This window comes from Triturus cristatus, chromosome 4_1 (genome assembly GCF_964204655.1).
Source record: "Triturus cristatus chromosome 4_1, aTriCri1.1, whole genome shotgun sequence".
Taxonomy (NCBI): Eukaryota; Metazoa; Chordata; class Amphibia; order Caudata; family Salamandridae; genus Triturus; species Triturus cristatus.
In genome coordinates, this window is record NC_140585.1 from 908,049,956 (window position 1) to 908,069,414 (window position 19,459).

The 19,459-nt window shown below is 48.9% G+C and overlaps 1 long non-coding RNA gene across 1 annotated transcript in view; it reads left to right on the forward strand.

Moving 5' to 3' along the window:
* Nucleotides 1–473: 473 nt before the first annotated feature.
* LOC146855766 (uncharacterized) overlaps nucleotides 474–19,459 on the forward strand; it is a 53,185-nt gene continuing 34,199 nt past the window's right edge. The window contains exon 1 of the long non-coding RNA XR_014980873.1: nucleotides 474–520. This is a non-coding gene — a long non-coding RNA (uncharacterized LOC146855766). The remainder of the gene's footprint in view (nucleotides 521–19,459) is intronic.

The window sequence follows — 19,459 nt, forward strand, 5'->3', positions numbered from 1 at the left end:
GTACAGTGCGTAAATCCGGCACCGGACACACTGCGTTTAGGGTTGCAAACCAATTTATTTAATATATCTTGCCAACCAATGTTAAACTGAGAGCATAAAACAAAGTCATTGAATGCGCTACCGCGTGTTAAACCTGATATTTGGGACATAATTCAAAGACAACTTGTCGTTATTCATTTTAAGTTTGAAAATTCCTATGCACTATGTGGGTAATATTATTGTGAAATACGACCCGTGATTTTATTGTCCAAAGCGTGTGCTTTAACGCGGCATTACTGCTGACCGGCTTAATGCAGCGCATTCTAACCTGTGCATATCATCAACATCCAATCATTGTAATCTGGCATGGAGGCTGTTTCGATTGGTGCAATGTACGCATCAACTACAGTTCCCAGAATTCATTATTGACGTTACATGGAATCGGGGATGGACTTCAGCTGCTCCAGTTATCACTTTTACCGTTAATTAAGGCAGGGCAGAGCCCAACCTTCGTACGTGGCAGCGCTCGCTGACGGAGCAGGTAAGGAAGGACCGCTGGGGATTTCTCGTGCTTGTTTACTGGGAGAGTGTACGTAACCCTGACCCTTTGATGATTCTCTTTCCCCGTTAACCACCATGCATTTTTGATGGCTCAACAAAGTGATGCGGAAGGTTACAGAAATATGTACGGTCCATTCACCTCCAGCTCACATCCCCGCCCCCTCTCTTTTCCGCCCACAGTCACTCTTAATGTACCGCTTAAGGCAGACGACTTCCGCCTGATGATAGGATGTGAATAACAGAAGGTCTCTAGCGCCCCCTGCCTTCTTGATTTGCAGGAAATCATTGCTTCTAGGCATTCCAGAGACTTATTGTGGACAAAATCTCTATGCTTAGGCATAACTCGTGTCTGTAAAATACTGGCAGAAGCAGAGGTTGCTGACACGGTGTATGCCGACAACGCAAACGTGGGCAGCGGATGCATTTTTATGAGTACAATAAAGGCAGGGACACAAAAGACGGAGCACACACAGGAGTAACAGAGACATTATTTATTATTTTATTTTTGGGGGGAGTTTTAAATGGCGTGAACTCGAACCGAAGGCATCAGAGGGCTTTACGTGAGCACCAGCTGCGTTACAGAGGGGCATATGTAAGGAAAGCAGGCATATATGCAGGCAAGATGCACTGGCATAGAGGAACGGAGAGGAACGAGGCAGGCGAAGTAAGCAAACAGAAAAGAAAGCGGGTGTGCACACGAGCAAAAGTGGGCATACACGAATGCAAAAGAAGTAGACATGGAGGCAAGGAAAGGGACCAACCCTAGATACGGCTGACTGTGGAAGAGAAGGGGCCAATATCAAATTGATGTTTAGGGGTCACTACACCCGGGATCAAATGCTGCCAACACATGTGCCCTAATCAAACCTAAATGCTTTGATACAGAGTCCTTCTTCTTGGAAGGAAAGTGGACTGTGCAGTCTTGAAAGTCCTTGCTTTCCCACAGTTAGCTAATTTACTTAATTTCACTATCTCCTTTTACTCTACTTCACACTGTTACTCTCTGGCTGTCACTTCTCATTCAGTCACAATCTGCACTTTTTCTGTCACTATTTCTCTTTACCCTTCTCTGAGTCTCTCCTTAGCACTCTTCTCTAGTACAGAATATTTGTACTTGGCCTTCTGAGATACCCCTTTTTGAATTACAATGCTGCATTTTTTCACTGTTCTGTTTTTATTCTTTCATGCAATACAAATCTACATGTGAACATCTAGAAAAATAATCATAAAACTCATTAGTAATAGTGAAAAAAATGTAGTCAAAACCTCTTACTGAACTAATCTCCTTCTAGCTGACAAGACAACTAATAAAGGTATTGCTCGGTGTTGACATTTGATGTGATCTACATTTCACAAAGTTGAATCTTGGTAAGAACTTCTCCTTCTGTGGTTCATAGCTAGAGTGCAGTTGGTTTGGTGAATTGTAACGCCTGTTAACATTGCTTAGAAATGGCAGCAGTTCAATCAATCAATCAAAAAAATTGTAAAGCGCACTTCATACCCGCAAGGGTTTCAACTCAAGGCACTGAGGGAGGGTAGAGGGGGGGTGCTGAAGCTACTGGTCGAACAGCCAGGTCTTGAGTTGTCTCCTGAAGGCTAGAAGGTCTTCGGTTTGTCGTAGGATGAGGGGGAGGGTGTTCCAGGTCTTGGCGGCGCAGTCAGAGAAGGATTTGCCTCTGGCTGTGGTTCTCCGGATGCGTGGGACGGTAGCCAGGGAGAGGTCTGCGGAGCGGAGTTTCCTGTTGGGCACGTAGAAGGAGAGGCGACTGTTGAGATAAGCTGGGCCGGTCTTGTGGAGTGCCTTGTGTGAGTGGATCAGGAGCTGGAAGGAGATTCTTTTGTCGACAGGGAGCCAGTGCAGGTTCCTCAGGTGGGGGGTGATGTGGTCGCGGCGCGGGATGTCGAGGATCAGGCGTGCGGAGGCATTCTGGATTCTTTGCAGTCTGTTGATAAGCTTGGTCGGGGCTCCGGTGTAGAGGGCGTTTCCGTAGTCGAGTCTGCTGCTGACTAGGGCCTGGGTGACTGTTTTTCTTGTGTCTGTCGGGATCCATCTGTAGATTTTGTGCAGCATACGGAGGGTGTTGAAGCAGGTGGAGAAGACAGCGTTGACTTGTTTGGTCATGGTGAGTTTCGAGTCGAGGATGACTCCCAGGTTTCGTGCTGGTTGGTGGGTGCGGGGGGCGTCCCCAAAGACGCGGGCCACCAGGAGTTGTCCCATGCTGAGGGGTTGGGCCCGAGGATGAGGATCTCCGTCTTGTCTGTGTTCAGCTTAAGGCGGCTATCCTCCATCCAGTCGGCGATGGCCTTCATCCCCTGGTGGAGGTTGGATTTGGCGGTGAGGGGGTCCTTGGTGAGGGAGAGGACCAGTTGCATGTCGTCGGCATATGAGATTATGTTGAGGTCGTGGTGTCGGCCGATGCATGCGAGAGGCGCCATGTAGACGTTGAACAGCATTGGGCTGAGGGAGGATCCCTGCGGGACGCCGCAGATGATCTCAGAGGCTTCAGATCGGAACGGGGGAGGCGGACTCTCTGAGGTCTGCAGGAGGAGGTCCAGTCCAGGGCCTTGTCCCGGATCCCTGCATCATGGAGTCGTGTGCGTAGTGTGCGGTGACAGAGGGTGTCGAAGGCGGCGGAGAGGTCCAGAAGGATGAGGGCTGCTGTCTCGCCGTTGTCCAGTAGGATCCTGATGTCATCTGTGGCGGCGATGAGGGCGGTCTCGGTTCTGTGGTTGCTGTGGAATCCTGACTGGGAGGGGTCCAGGATGCTGTTGTCTTCCAGGTAGCGGGTGAGCTGGATGTTGACTATCTTCTCAATGACCTTAGCTGGGAACGGAAGCAGGGAGATGGGCCAGAAGTTTTTCAGTTAGCTCGGGTCCGCCTTGGGTTTCTTCAGTAGGGCGTTGATCTTGGCGTGTTTCCAGCTTTCAGGGAAGGTCGCGGTTTCGAAGGAGAGGTTGATGATGTTGCGCAGGTGAGGTGCGATGGAGCTGCCGGCTTTGTTGAAGATGTGGTGTGGAAAAGGGTCAGAAGGCAAGCCGGAGTGGATTGTACTAATGGTCTGGATTGTGTCTTCGGTGCTCACGTTGGCCCAGGTTGTCAGGGGGTCGTGGTCGGTGGGTGGTGGTGGTTCTGGCGTGTTGGGGCTCGTTGGGGTCATCCGGGGGTTGAAGCTATCGTGGATGTTGGCGATCTTGCCTCCTTGAAGAAGGTGGCGAGGGAGTCGCACAGGGCTTGCGACGGCGGAATGTCGTTGGTGTTGGAGCTGGGGTAGGAGAGTTCCTTCACGACGTTGAAGAGCTCCTTGCTGTTGTGTGTGTTGTTGTCGAGGCGGTCTTTGAAGGAGGTCCTCTTGGCGGTCCTGATGATGTGGTGGTGGTTGCGGATGGCGTCTTTGTGGGCTGCGCGGCTGCCCGGTGACTTCTTGCTATGCCATATGTTCTACAACTTCCAGCAGGTGCGCTTTGACGCTAGTAGTTCCGGGGTGAACCAGTTGGCTCTCTTGCTGGTGTCTTTGAGGGTTTGTTTTTTCAGCGGGGCTAAGGTGTTGGCGCAGTCGTCCATCCATCGTCTGAGGGTGCGTGCACCATCGTCGGGGTTGGTCGGTGGGTTGAGTACGAGGTTTGCCTGTAGTTGTACTTCGGTGATTTTGCCCCAGCAGCGACGGGGGATCTGTAGGGTGCGGTGATGTGTGGCGGGTTTCCAAAAGGTGAAGTGAATGCAGTGGGGGTCGGTCCAGTTGGGTTCGGAGACTTGGCTGAAGGAGACATGGGGGCTAGAGGAGAAGATGGCGTGGAGCGTGTGTCCGGCGATGTGGGTCGGCGTCGTGACGAGCTGTTCCAGTCTGAGGTTGGCGAGGTTGTCTATCAGGGTGGAGGAGCTGCTGTCAGTGCAAAGCGCTATACAAAAACCATCATTCTTATGTGTAATATCCAAAAATGCTGAAAGTATGCGTTGTAAAACACAATATTTTTATTTTTAGGTCTGGTGTTAGTGAAGACTATGTTTGTTTTTAAGTGTTATACATATTTAACTGCAGGGGCTTTCAGTCTTCCCTTTTCACCCATTGAGCTGCTGTAATGTTATTCACATTTTGCTTCCACTCACCATAACATACAGTATGGCCCTCTTTGCCCACTGTCTTTCTGTGAGTGACATCATTCTACTCTTGAACAATCTGCAGCTCCACACAATAAGTTGTTCTCCTCAGAGGATTTCAATTTTTAATTTTATTGAAATTTTGATGGCAAGACACATAGCTTCCAAAAACAGAATTCACATACAGGCAGTGAAATTGCAGGAACTGACATCAATCTAATCAAACTGCACAGAGTTACAATGATAGACCATAATAATTACACCATGTTCCCCATATTCGGCCGTGCTGCTGAGGACAGCCATGAGCCACAAAAAACATATTTTCCTTCTGCGCACACCATTCCACCCCTTTCTGCCAGCACCTGATAGTCGGTGGAATTCGCTGCCTCCGTGAGAGGGCTATGTCCCTCTTAGTGACCAGGTACATCACTCCCAGAAAGGCCTGCTCCACCTGTGGCCCCCAAAGTCCTCCACCAGTTCAAACAGTACATTGCGAGGGGTGAGTTACACTGAGCAACCCAGGACATAAGAAAGCTCCCATCCCACTCCCTCCCAGTAGGGCCTCAGCGCTGGGCAACACCAATCCATATGGAGAAAGTCAACTGCTGGGGCGTGCACGCCTTGTGCATGCGGCCGGGGCATCGGGGGAGATGTGCTGCAAGCTTTGGAGGGTAAAATATGTGGTGTACAGATAGTTGAATTGAACCATTCACAATTGCACAGAAATCACCAACTCCCGGGGTGCCATGCAAGCCTCCCTCCATTTGTCTTCTTCCATGTCCCTAACCCACGCCTCCCATCGATGCCTGGCACATTTAAGGACATTTGGGGCATGGATGACCAGCGACCGATAGATCCTTGAGATAGCTCCTTTACCCAGATGCCCAAGGAAAATCTTTGCCACTAGCGGGCTGTATTCAAGGAGTGGCACGGCTGGAAGGTCGTGGGCCTGCAAAGCGTGGCGTAGTTGCAGATAGTGAGAAAAATGAATGTTGGAAAGGGAGTACTGAGACCTTAAGTCATAGAACAGGTCTGGGAAGGGGGGCATGTCAATACCTAAATATTTAAAGAAATTGCGTCGGATAGGGAATTTGGGGCACCAAACCCGCTCTTGAGCATCTTCCCTCACCTCCACCATGCAAGACTTGACCTCCTTGAGCTGGAGGCCAGACGCCTCACCATATAACCAAAGGAGGGTCAGGCAGCGGGGCCCAGAGTGCTGCAGATTTAGCAAGAATAAGAGAATGTCATCCGCGTATAACGAGATACGGTCCTCAAATCCACTCCCCCCCCCCCCCCCCCCCCCCACTGGCAGCCTCAGATCTGCGCATTGCAACAGATGAGCCATGACAGGGGTTCTATCGCCAGAGCAAATAGCAGTGGAGAAAGCAGACAATCCTGGTGTGTGCCGCGTTCAATGGAGAATAGGGAAGAGAGGACCCCATTCACCCAGGCTCGAACAGTTGGGGCACTGTATAGAATACGCACAATGCGGTGGAACACATCCCCCAGTCCAGCCTGCTGGAGGACCCCGTCCAGAAAATCCCAGGATACTCTGCCAGAAGCCTTGGTAAAGTCAACTAACAGGAGAGCAAGGGAACCCTCGGCGTCTTGCGACTGAGAGAGCGTGGCATGTACCTCCTGATACAGTGGCGTGTGCTGCAGTTCGGTATGAACCCACATTGCTTTGGGTGGATTAGATGTGGCATGGCACGGGCCAGCCGTGTCACTAGGACTTTCACATGGATATTAATATCAGTATTAATGAAGGAGATCGGGCGGTAGCTCGAACACTGATCGTGAGGGAGGCCCTCTTTGGGAGGCACTACAATTGTGGTGCAGTCCAAATCAGGTGAAAAGGACCCACACGGCACCACAGCTGTGTAAAGGTTCAAATGATAGTGACATAGAATGTCCCTGAATCGCTTATAGTATTCAACGGAGTATGCGTCAGGGCCAGCTGTCTTTCTGGATTGTAGCATCGTCACCGCCACTGGCACCTCCTCAAGTTGCAGGTCCTGATCCAGCTCCCAAGCCAAGGCATCCAGTATGGATGGCAGTGGTACGTCCCTCAGGAGCAAGCTCGCTACTTCAGTGGGTGGTGGCATGTGTCGAGAATACAGCCCCAGGTAGAAATCAGCGATGGCCTGGGCTATGAAAGATGATTCCTCTTGGAGGTGCCCGATGAATCCCGAATCACCGATACCACACTTTCAGAAATGCCACGGGTCAGCAGCCAATACAGCAATTTGCACGATTTGTCACCGGACGCGTACACATTCTCTGTTGAGACCAGCCAGCACTGCCTGGCCTCCTCAAGAGAGACCTGTCACAGTTCTGTGTGAGCTATGGCCAGGGAGTGGTGGATTTCCTCAGTTTTGCAGCGGCGCAGAGCAGTCTCCAGGCATCGTATGTGGTCCTCTTGTTCGGTCCCCCGCAGGAGGCACTGAGACTCAGTTCAGCAATCGTAGCCCTTGAGCTGGCCATGCAACGAGGGCTGCCCACAACATTGTGGCTGAAGAAACCGATCTCACATTAAGCTTAAAAAATACCCCTAATTCTTTTTCCACTAATGCCGTGCACTCTGCGCTTTTGTAAGTACTAAACACTAAATCTCCAAGCTGGGCGTAAAGCAGCCATTTGGAGTCCTCAAGACAGCAGAAGTGGAGCGTGTTCAGAAATACCGCATGGGAGAATATGTACAGACTGGACCAAAAGGAGGTCTGATGCTGGAAGCCACAACAGATCTATGTGGGAGTCCGCGCCATGTACCCCGAGTAGTGAGTGTAGGTATGCAGGGTCGGGTGCCAGGAGCGCCATGCATCGCAAGGGCCAACAGAGTCAGCCTAAGAAGAGAAACCAGCTCATCGGGTGCGCCTGCCGGAATATGAGGCAGTGGAGGCATCAAGGTCTGGATCAGGTACCGATTAAAGTTGCCTCCAACCACCGTCACCCCCTGAGGAAGTGCCTACAGAAAGGATCCGCAGAGCTCGGAGAGAGTGTTGTAACGGAGGCAGGGGGGACATAGCATGATATCAAATTGTAATGCCTAGCATCCATATGCTCTTCAACACCTATGTAACAACCCTAAGAGTACATGTGTTGCCCAGTGACTGCCAGGGGGAGGTACTTATGTGTCAGAATGGTGACCCTTCTTGAGCAGCGGGCAAAGCCAGAATGGTAGACTCTGTCGTAACCAAAGTGACCTAAGAAAACGCAGCGTAGACCCAATAATTGAGTCTCCTTTAGGAGAACGACCGCTGGCCAGTGCTGCCTAATATACCGCAGAGCGCTTGATCCGGTCCAGCATACCGTTAAGATTCCATGAGAGAAACGTTACTGTGGGGGGGCCATGACCTTCATGGGGAGCAGTAATTGATTCCTGCCGGAGTGCAGGGTATAATTTGGTAACCTAGGGGCCTGCAACGTGAAGCTATACAAGTTCGGAAGTAATAGTGATCGTGTCTGCCATTGACAACCTGCAAGGAAAATACAACACAGTAGAAACATTTTGAATCACCCACCCCTGAACACTCCACACTTCACCCCAGGAAGCATCTGTCGCCCTGAAGAACTACCCAGAAGTTAACTCAAAGTGAGCGTCTGTAGCCAAGATGGGCCCGTGCAGAAGGATGTGAAGCCTGACAACGTGGAGCAATGTAAGTGTAGACTAAAAACTGGTCACAAGGAGCACCCGGAGAGACACTGGCAGGGCCCATCATAGAGGTCCATCCACCCTGAATCCCACCAGGGAGAAATAAGACAATATACAACCACACTCAATTACCCTCAGACACCTCCCAAAATCAAATAAATTAGTAATGCCGGGAAAGGCAACATCAATCAGTCAAGGCAGTATGACACGCTGGGAGGGGATGCCCAAGCCAGTGTCTGTGGGCTGGAAGATCGCAGGAGTGTTGGACAAGCTACCATTTGATTTCGGTGAGGGTAATGGTGAAGCAGCCCCCATCGGGGCAGAGTCAAGCCCCGCTCCGGCCATAGAAATGTTTTAGCCAAATTCTTTATGCATTGCATGTCTTAAGTTAGCCTTCGCGGCTCCATTTTATATTCAGCCTCCATTTTGAGCCATGATCGAAACCAACTTCAGTCTCACTCTGTCTGCCTCAGCAGAAGGCAGCGGCAATATTTTCTCTTGTATTTCTCCAAGGTTAAGCTTCGCTGTGCTAATTAATAGACTGTTTTGTCATCACATACCTTTCCCAAGATAGGTCTGCTGCCACCCTTGGAGCAGTGGGCACAGGCAGAGTAACCTCGACGCTGAGATAGCATGTACCCGGTACTGGGATTGCAACTCATATTTGTGTATCTCCTTTATTCACCAGCTACCAACTGAACATTTACAGTCTGGGCATGTCTTTAGTGATTCTGAAGATAGACATTGTGTGCTATCATGTTGGCTGAGGTCAGTCCCTCTGCAGCAACCTAAGGGGGCTGGTCAGACCGGAATCCACTCAAGTGTACTTCTAATAAATATCTTTGGTTTGTATTCTCTACTGTCTGACCGACTCTTCATTTGTGAGGAAGGCCAAGAGGTGGTCGCGAGTGACCCGGGTGGCCATAATCGGGTCACTTCCTTCAGTTGGCGCCCAAACAGGGACTCCATCGGGTGACCCATCCTTGCCCCCAGACTGGTGAGGAGGTCGGGCCACGTCAGGTTGGAGAGAGTCTTGTACTCGCAGCTGGCACATCTGTCTGACTGGGCAGTGCCTTGTCTAGTAATCATCCCGACTGGGGTCCTGAATGGCAACCCTTGGATCTGACCTTTTGGTCCGGAGAGTCGGCAGTGGAGAATAAACTCGTTTGACCTGTCTGCACCAGGTGAGTTTGCTTTGGTCCTTTGTGGATATGGTGCCATTTTGATTTGTATTTGACAGAGTCTGAGGACAGTCTTTGGACAAGCGCTTGAATTTGTTTGAGTTCTTTATGAACATGGTGCCATTTTGATTTGTATTTGATGAGGTCTGAGGACCGACTTTGGTAAAGATATTTGCCAATATCTGCTCGGAATAAATAGTGTTTTTTTTTTTAAATGCAGTGCCTTATTAAGGCATTTTTTTGGGCTGTTGTTGTTCTGCTGATGCTCGATTGGAAAAAAGTCAGCCAGCGCCTCCAGAAGGCACTCCAAATTTTGGCATGTACGTAAAACATGGCCTTGGTCCTATTATGTTTTTTTTTTTTTTTGTTTTTTTTTCCCAAAACCTTTATTGCTACTTCAAAGTGTACACTGCTATTCAGCCAACAACCCGGAGGCAGGCAGCGTGGTTACGTGGCGGCACGCCGCCGAAGCCCATCCACATCGTACATCAAAGCAGAATATCCAAAGTAAGAAGGTTCGCAATTCACAACAATAACAACTGAAAGCGACAGTCGAGGAAGAGCAGCATACGTTAAAGACCAATACCCCTGTCGTTACCGTCACGTTACCCACGCGGTGCCGTATCCGTGGAAACACCAGACAACCCAGTCATGCACAGCGCAGTCCAGCCGCCAGAGCAACCATGATCAATGCAACGCTTCCCATTGTCGGTTGCCTCCCCATGCAGACCCCAAACGCAACCATGCCAAACCACCAGTCCAATCGCACACGATCTCAGTCTACGCCAGTCGCACCCGCCCCCGCCAGCCAGTCCACCAACGGCTGCCATATGTCTACAGGTCGTGAGCGCTGCGGCAACTGGTCCCAATAGGCAGTGAGTTGTTCCTTGCAGTATATCGCGGACCTCACCCATCCTGCAACAGTCGGCGGGGCCTTCCTCTTACAGTGTATCGCCAGTTGATGCTTGGCGAGCAGGCCCTATTATGTTTAGTGCGTTATGGCACAAATATACGAGGGACAATGCCGAGTTGAGGTGGCCGTTGACGGGCACTTTTGAACTTTTTATGAACAGAAAATTAATTTTCCACAGGAAAAATTGTTTGCGAAAAGTAGTGGGCAGTCGATGTTTGATTCCCACACAACGTGGCAAAAGGAGGCTATACAGATGCGCATGAAAGCAGAGAATGAGGCCTGGAAGGGAAGAATGCAGACAGTGACTCAGAAAGCTGTAGCGCATGATAGAGAGAAAATAGAAAGAGGAATAGAATGTGCTGACATGAGATTTCGATTATAATGTGAAAAGTCTTACGTTGCCCGAGAAGAAAATGACACATTTGTGGAGGCATTGTTAGAATCTCGACCTCCACCTTCATATGTCTCGCAGAAAATATACCCTGCCATGCCACAGTCTGAGTCCGCCGTTCCTTCTGTCTCTACTGCTTCTGTTTCTTCTGCTATTGATCAAGCTGTCTCGGCCACAGCACCTCCTGCCCTTTCTTTGACTTCGCCTTCTGCGGCTATGATGACTACCAGTCTCCCTGCTACGCCTATTGTTTCGGCATCTCTCTCGCCAACCCTTACACCTACAACACAGTCACCAGGGACGTTGGTGCCTGTTACTTCTATTGCTACTCCTTCCCTGTTCCTCCATTCCCCAACATTACTGAGCAGCAGAACGCCTATACGTGGACTAGGGGACAGAGACTGGGCAACTGCTAGGAAGCGACTGCGGCGGATATGGATACAATCTGATGTGGGAGATGAAGAGAAAAGGTGGTAGCCAATCAGGCTGCTCAGTGGGCTTGTAACCCCATTTACAGTGTGGAGGATGTGTGGAGTGTGATGAAAGATTATAAGCCATTTGTGCAGCAGCATGCCCTTAAGCATATGTCGGCTACTTTGATTGGGCTGCGGGAACAGTGTTTCAATGATGTAGGACCCCAGATTATTTATGATATTGGGGACCATGTATATGCTGCTGATATGGCACCCAGTGAGGTTTTTGGCAATGTTGCGACGCTGGTCGCTTATCAAAGTAGGCTGCTTGAAAAGGGTCTGAAGACAGTATCCTAGTTTCCGATGAGGGAAGTTTATCCCATATACCACCCTGAACTACCGGAGATATGGGATCAGCAGAATACTGGTTTTAGACCGAGGGTAGAGGCCCGTTTCCAAGAACAATGGGTTTACACTCCGTGGAAAAGGAGTGAGGTTTTGTCCCTTAAGACTCAGCTACCTGACCCTAGGAAAAATCCTACTGCATATTATAAGGAATTGACTGAAGCCGCTTCATTGACAATGATGACGCTTGCGGATATCGAAATGTTCTTTGGTTTACTGGTGCCCGTTGATATTTGGAGACAAGTGCACACACAGGACCACGTTGTTGAATTGGGTGGTACCTGGGATCAGATTAAAGCATGGGACCAGGTGAGGAAGCCTGGAGAGAAGCCTAAGGCTGAGATACTAGTTTTGCCTGGTCGAATTATTACGTATATGCACACTCTTATCTACCAAGAAGGGTAGATTGTGACAAGTTAGCAGCATGTCGTCAGAAGGAAGATGAGAGCATATCTGATTTTTTCATTCGGTTTGAAGGGGTGTTTTTGGAGTTTAGCGGACAGGATTTGCCAGTTTAGTGAGGTGTCCGATTGTTTGTTAATAGATTTGTTATGAACCTGCTTCCTGAGATTGCGACTAGGTTACAGGCCTCGGAGAGCACTTGTACTACCTCCTCCCCTTCTGTAATATTGAGTATGGCGCAGTATTACAAGCACAGGAAAATTGAGAGGAAGGAGAAGGTGGAGAAAAAGCATAGGAAATTGAAGACAAAGGTATTGTTGCAGCAGGCTTCTAGGGGAAATGGTAGAGGACATGGTGGTTCAGACCGACAGCTTCCACGTACAAACAGGAATACTATGCCTGTAGGGTCGAATCAGTGTGCATATTGTAAAAAGAAGGGACATTGGTGTAGCGAGTGTCCAGTGCTGTTGCAGAAAGTCATGGCCTCTAGAGAACGAGGTTCTCGTGGACGGGGTCATGGAGCTGGTGGACAGGACTGAGCTCAGCATGGCGCAGCCATAAAGGATCGTCCTGACAGTAACTACTTCGATGACAATAGAGGAGCACAGTATTATCATGATGACTATGATGTGGCCGAGGTGACGGAACTGTTTCACAGTTAGGACAGCCAAGGACAGAGTGAGGGACCAGTTCAGATACCTGTAGATCAGCGCGGTCCTTATGTTACTGCAGATTTGCATAGCTCAGCTAAGGAATGTTTGGTGGATACACGTGCAATGAATAGCTCTATCTCTTGCTCTATCACTGACAGCTCTGTCTGGCCATATTATTGTTTCAGTAGGATTTTCTGGCGTACCGGTTGTGAGCCCCATTTCCAAATCTCTTACACTGACTATAGGTCATTTTACTGTGGATTCGCGTTTTTGTTGACATCTAATTACGGAAAAAATTTGATGGGCTGAGATTTATTAAAGAAGTTGCATGCAACCATTTATTCTTCCCCGGTAGGTGTTTACATGTCAATGGGTCTGAAATGTGGTCAGCACTAAGCAGTGTCTGTCCAAAAATGCGCCCCTCCCTGTTGAATTTAGGGACGTGCCGTCCACGTTGTGGACAACAGATGAAACGGACCTAGGACTATTGCAGATACCTCCAGTTTCCATTAAGATTTAAGACAATGCCATTTTGCCCCGTATTTCTCAGTACAAAATACCGCAAGCAGGGGAGAGAGCCTTGTTGCAGATTATACAGGACCTGATTACATCCGGAATTGTTGAAGAGATGACTGCTAATGTGTGTAATAGCCCTATTCTTCCCATTCTTAAGAGGGCACCTTCGGGTTCCTCTGATGATCATCCAGACGTTTATTGTTTTTATATTGACTTGCGCAAAGATAATAAAATAGTGGTTCCCAGTGGTCCCTGGCATTACTGCTCTTCTCACGATGATTCCTCCCGCTGCTAAATTCTTTTCTGTCATTGATCTGAAAAATGCCTTCTTCAGTATTCCAATCCATCCAGACAGCAGGCACTTGTTCGATTTTACACTAGCTGGCAGAAGCTGTAGATTCTGTAGAGCTCCTCAGGGCTATACGGAGAGCCCTAGTATATATAGTCAAGATTTAAAAGCTCACTTGGACTCCCTCACACTTCCCTCAGGTAACGTATTGCTTCAATATGTAGATGACCTTTTCATCGCTTCTGACACTGAAAAGGGTTGCAAAGACAGTACTGTTAAATTGTTGCTGCATTTGGCGCACCACGGACATAAAGCGTCCCTTTCCAAATTTCAATATTGTCGACAGGAGGTCACCTACTTAGGTCACCTACTGTCGAAGGAGGGTAGGAGATTGACTCCTGAGTGCATCAGTACCATTGTTAAAATGTCTATCCCTAAACCTCAGAGAGAGGTGCACGCTTTTATTGGCATTACTTCCCATTCTTGCCAGTGGCTCCCTAACTACTCGTTACTAACAAAGCCCCTGCTAGCATTAACCACTAAAGATATGCATGAACCCTTGCCTTGGACGCTTGTATGACAGCAGTCTTTTGAGCAATTAAAAGTTGTGGTTTGCTCTGTGCTTGGTACGCCTGACTATGTGAAGCCGTTCGTGCTGCACGTACACGAGACGGCTGGTTGTGCGCTTTCTGTTTTAACATATGCCTTTGGAGGTAAGCAACGGCTGTGTGCTTATTTTTCTGCTCTTCTTGACTCTGTCGCAAGAGCCCTCCCGAGCTGTCTAAGAGCAGTTGCGGCAGTGGCCATCTCAATAAGACAATCGCCTGGGCTCGTACTTGATACTGACCTCACAGTCATGGTGCCCCATGCTGTGGATACCCTTTTGAATAAGACCAAGATGCATCACCTCACCAGTGCATGTCTGACCGGTTATGAGCTAACTCTCTTTGCACCACATGTCACGATCAAAAGATGTGCCACTCTGAACCCAGCTACATTGCATCCCCTCCCTTCTGAAAGTGAGGAAATTGACATACATGATTGTATCTTCCGAACAGAGGAAGAGGTGAAAGGACGGGTAGACCTGACTGATATTCCCTTGTGACCCTCAAGGGGAACTATATGTCGATTAGCTCTTGTTTTAAGCTACCAGATGGCACTATAACAGCTGCATACGCAATCATAACACTACACACGGTAATTGAGACATCACAAGTTCCCTATCAGTCAGCGCAAGCTGCAGAGCTTGTTGCCCTTTTTCGAGCCTGTGAGTTGAGTGAGGGACTGGCTGTCAATAACAATACTGAAAGTCAGGGTTTTTTCCGGGCAGGAACCTCACGTATAACCTTAGGACGGTGTTCGGTGTATTGCAGCATGTTCGACAGGATTCGAGGGAACTTGCAGTTTTCCTAGATATGGAGATATGGAGAAAGCTTTTGACTCGGTGGAGTGGCCCTACATGCGTCAGGTCCTGACCAAAATGGGACTGGGTCCGGTCTTTTTGCAAATGATTGGGGTGCTGTATAAGGGACCTACTGCTAGGATCCGACTGGGTGACCTGGTCACGGACGCTATCCCAATTTCAAGGGGGACGCGCCAGGGCTGCCCCTTGTCCCCCATACTATATGCCTTGTGGCGGAACCGTTGACGCGTGCCCTACGTGAATACCACAGCCTGAGAGGCATAAGCTTTCCATCGTATCGAATAGTGGTCTCCACATATGCAGACGACACTTTGCTATATGTCAGGGAGCCGGAGATCAACTTGGCGCCGGTACTGCGGGAGGTCGTGCAGTTCGGGGCACTGTCTGGGCTAAAAGTCAACTGGAACAAGTCCATTGCATTTCCGTTGCAGTCGTCCACCACCCCGTTCAAAATGGAGTACCCGCTACAGTGGTCGGACGACTCGGTCAGATACCTTGGGATACAACTGCATAGGGATTCTGACGTAGTTTTCACTGAGAACTATGGGAGAGCCATTGATAAACTGGAGGATGACGTGGGGACTTGGATCGGACTCCCCCTGTCACTTATGGGTCGGATATCCATCGCAAAGATGGTGGTACTACCCCGATTTTTATTTTTGTTCTCCAATATTCCAATGATACTGCCACGTACCTTTTTTGCTAGGCTGACCAAGTCTCTGCTGCGGCTGGCGTGGGCAGGGAAGCAAGCTTGTGTGTGTTGGAGCGTCTTGACGCTGCCTTACCATATGGGGTCCTAGGGGCGCCTGACATGGAACTATACTACAGGATAGCACAGGGAGCACAGGCACACAATTGGGTACACGGTGATGATACGATTCCATATCTAAAACTTGAGAGATTGTTTGCAGCGCCTCTCCCGTTGCCTGCGGCCATGTTTGAGCCTGCCAATCGCAGAACGGGTTTCTTAGATTCATTAAATACCACTCGGCATGCGTGGAATTGGTTACTACAGCAGACTGCGGGGGCGCTGTTATACTCTCCGGCCATACCCCTTGATTGGGCGGTCTGGTTGTCCCCTTGCAGGGAACGCGGGGTGGTACAGTCCCTATGTGGATTAGGTATACACTTGGTGGGAGACTTGTTTAAGGATGGTATCGCTAAAACGTGGGATGAAGTGGCGTCGACATTGGAGACCTATACTCAGCTACAGCGGTTTCAATTTCACAGGGTCAGAGGTGCATGGCGACAACACCTAGGAGATGATATGGTTGAACCCCCTGACGTTTCCGGAATTATCGTATCTTATTAAACACAATAGCCCTCGTAGGATGACGTCCAAGTTATATTGCATAGCTATGTCACAGAGATCCCAGAAATATACTAAGGCTCGATTGGCCTGGCAAAGGGACCTGGACACAGTGCTAGACGATGCCATGTGGTCATATTGCTGTGCTGGTACACGCCGTATATCATTGCATGGCAGGCATAGACTTATACATTTCAAGTTTATAAACAGAGCATATTACACGCCGGAAAGGCTGCACAGATACGGCCTGCGTGAGGGGTCGGTGTGTGAGAGGTGTGCGAACCCCACTGCAGACTTCATTCATTTAGCGTGGTACTGCCCTGGCGTGGGTATATTTTGGGAGGCTGTATTTCAGCAGATCGGAGAGATAGCTGACTTGGAGTTAGCCCTGGATCCTGCAGTGACGCTGCTGGGACACTCGAGGTGGCTTCCAAAGGCAGCGCGTAGGCTAGTGGACATGGGCATGCTGATAGCCAAGCGCAGGGTAGCTTTATGCTGGATGCGAGGCCCCTTGCCTACAATGGTGCAGTGGAAGCGAGACGTGCTCTATTGCTGTACACAGTCAGAGACGTTTAGCGAACTGCTACCCCCGAGAAGCAGGCCAAAGAACTTTTGGGGATTGTATACTGACTACCTCAAGAGCGGTGAGGCGGGAGATAGGCCCAGTGCTGGGGAGGAAGGCGCGTTGTCCCTGGAAGCGGCGGGTGCTGGTGCAAACTGAAGGGTGTTATACGACAGTTGGTGGAGCTCCGAACATTGTTGTACAGAGGGGGACATACATTCCAGGGTATAGATTGAGAACGGGAGGACACAAATGGTCATTTGGTACTGTTCGACTGTGTGCATACCGGATAGGTATGGCAGGCCTATGAGAGGAGATGCCATGGACATGCATTGAGTATGAGGTGGAGACCTTGGGAGCAGCTGACAGGATTTGTCGCCAGTTGTGGGTGGGGGGGGGAGGGTGTTGATGTTTAGTTTGATGATGCTTCACGAAGAAAACTTTGTGCTCCCTAATGGGGAAAAGACTGTAAGAAATGACAAGCTGGGCTGCACTCATTGATAGAGATGTCCTCTTACTGCATGAGAAGACAGTGATGCCCGGCCTCTGGGATGTGGGATAAGCTGTGTTATGTTGTGATTATCAGAGACAAAGCAGCCGGCCTCAGGGTTGTAGGCGAGCAGCTGTGTACGCCAGCATGATTGTTCATTCAAAAAATAAATACAAAAAAAAAAAAACAATACTGAAAGTCAGTATGCCTTCGGAGTCGCCCATAATTTGGACGCCTCTGGTCAGAGAGAGGGTTTCTCACTTTCCATGGTATGAAGATCCAGCATGGCCCCCTTATACATAGGCTTTTGTCGGCTTTGGTGCTCGCCAAGAAATTAGCGATAGTGAAGTGCAGCGCCCACAAGAACATTACTGATGATGTGGGTAAGGGGAACGCCTTTGTAGACCATACAGCCAAGGAAACAGCCCGAACAAAGATGAAAAGGATGTTTGTAGCAGGTCCTGCAAGGTGGGTGCCCAAGGTTACTATGTTTGAGGATACGCTGGAAAATATCAAGGAGATACAGATTGAGGCAACGATTGAGGAATTAGCGATATGGCAGGAAAGCACAGCATGTTTGGATGAGAAGGGGTGTTGAACTGATAAGTCAGGGAAACAGAGATGTATTTTACCAGATGCGTATGTTCTTCCCGTAGTCCCCATGGTGCACAGACCAGCTCATATCAGTGCTAAAGGTATTTGTAAGTTGTTAGACCCTGTATGGCAAAATGATAACATCCCTAAGAATGCCGCCCATTTGGTCCAATACTGTATGGTGTGTATGATGCACAATCCAGGAAAAGGTACCCCTACACCACCTGGTAATTTTGCACCTCCCACTTTCCCTTTTGAGGTCCTTCAGATTGATTTTATAGAAATGGACCGAGTCAACATTTTGAAATATGTGTTAGTGGTTGTTTGTGCATTCAGTAAATGGGTTGAGGCTTACTCCACCAAAGAAAATACAGCTATAGCAACTGCAAAAGTGCTCCTGAAGGAGTTCTTTCCTCGCTACAGCTTGCCCCATTTGATTTGGAGTGATAACGGAAGTCACATTAACACGCGAGTCATCCAGTTTGTTTGTGAGGGACTACATTTCAGACAAAAATTATTTCATGCTGCAAATCACCCCAAGTCCGCAGGTTTGGTTGAGTAGTACAATGGTACTCTCAAACTAAAATTGGCAAAGATTCAGGAGAGCACAGGGTTGCAGTGGCCAGATGCTTTTCCATTAGCCCTTTTGTCCACACGAACAACAGCGCATTCTAGAAAAGGACTGTCACCCTACTAGGTCGTGTTTGGGTGCCCGGGAAATGTCTGGGGCATCCCACGTCCTTGTCGGTTCTAAGAAATTGAATATCCTCTGTGCACCAAAGGAGAAGTCTGATTAGTAGGGATGAACTATGCAAGTCAGGGTGCACCTTGCCCATGGTACCGACAGTAGTTTAGGGAAAGGCGAAATTGGTGCACTGTTCAGACATTGGACAGGATAGACCGAACGTGCTTCCCTGGAGGACGTGGGATTTCTTAAAGAGCTAGGATCAAACAGCTCCACCGCCGGTGCTCAAAAGCGCCAATGTTGATGAACAATAGGAGTCTGCCAGTGAGGCTCTAATGGACACTGGGGACTCTTGTCCTTTGCTATAGTCGTATAGTCTTATTGCATTCCCTTTTCTCTGGTTACACAATGTATCCTTTTGGTCGGCCCATTACTGAGGAAGAACAGCCATTTGCACCTCCGTGCCCAGAGTGGGGTTGCTCCACAAAATGTAAAATAGTTTTCGCAGCAATAATTGCAATTGCATTGATGTTTGTATTAGAGATATCTTGGTTCCTGGAAGAAAAGTACCCTGTACACTCTTTGATTGGGACAACACCAGTCTCCCCTGAAGTTTTGCTACTTTGGCCCCTCACACAGGAGAACATCGAAAAACTTACGCCAACAATGTATTTTTGCAAATGTTGCATCAGGCCCATGATACGTCCAATGCTACTAATTGCTGGATATGTGGATTGCTCCTCTCAGTTACACATAAAAGTCATATTTTGTTATCAATGCCATTATCCTATCTTGGGAGTTGTTAGGGGTGGTATGAACTGTTTACTATGGTGCATTATCACTTTCACTTCTCTCAAGAGATTACTTCCATGGGGTTAGGAGAACAAGGGACCCTTAGTATGTTGTCTCCAACAGCTTGTATGAATGTATATGAGAAGGTAA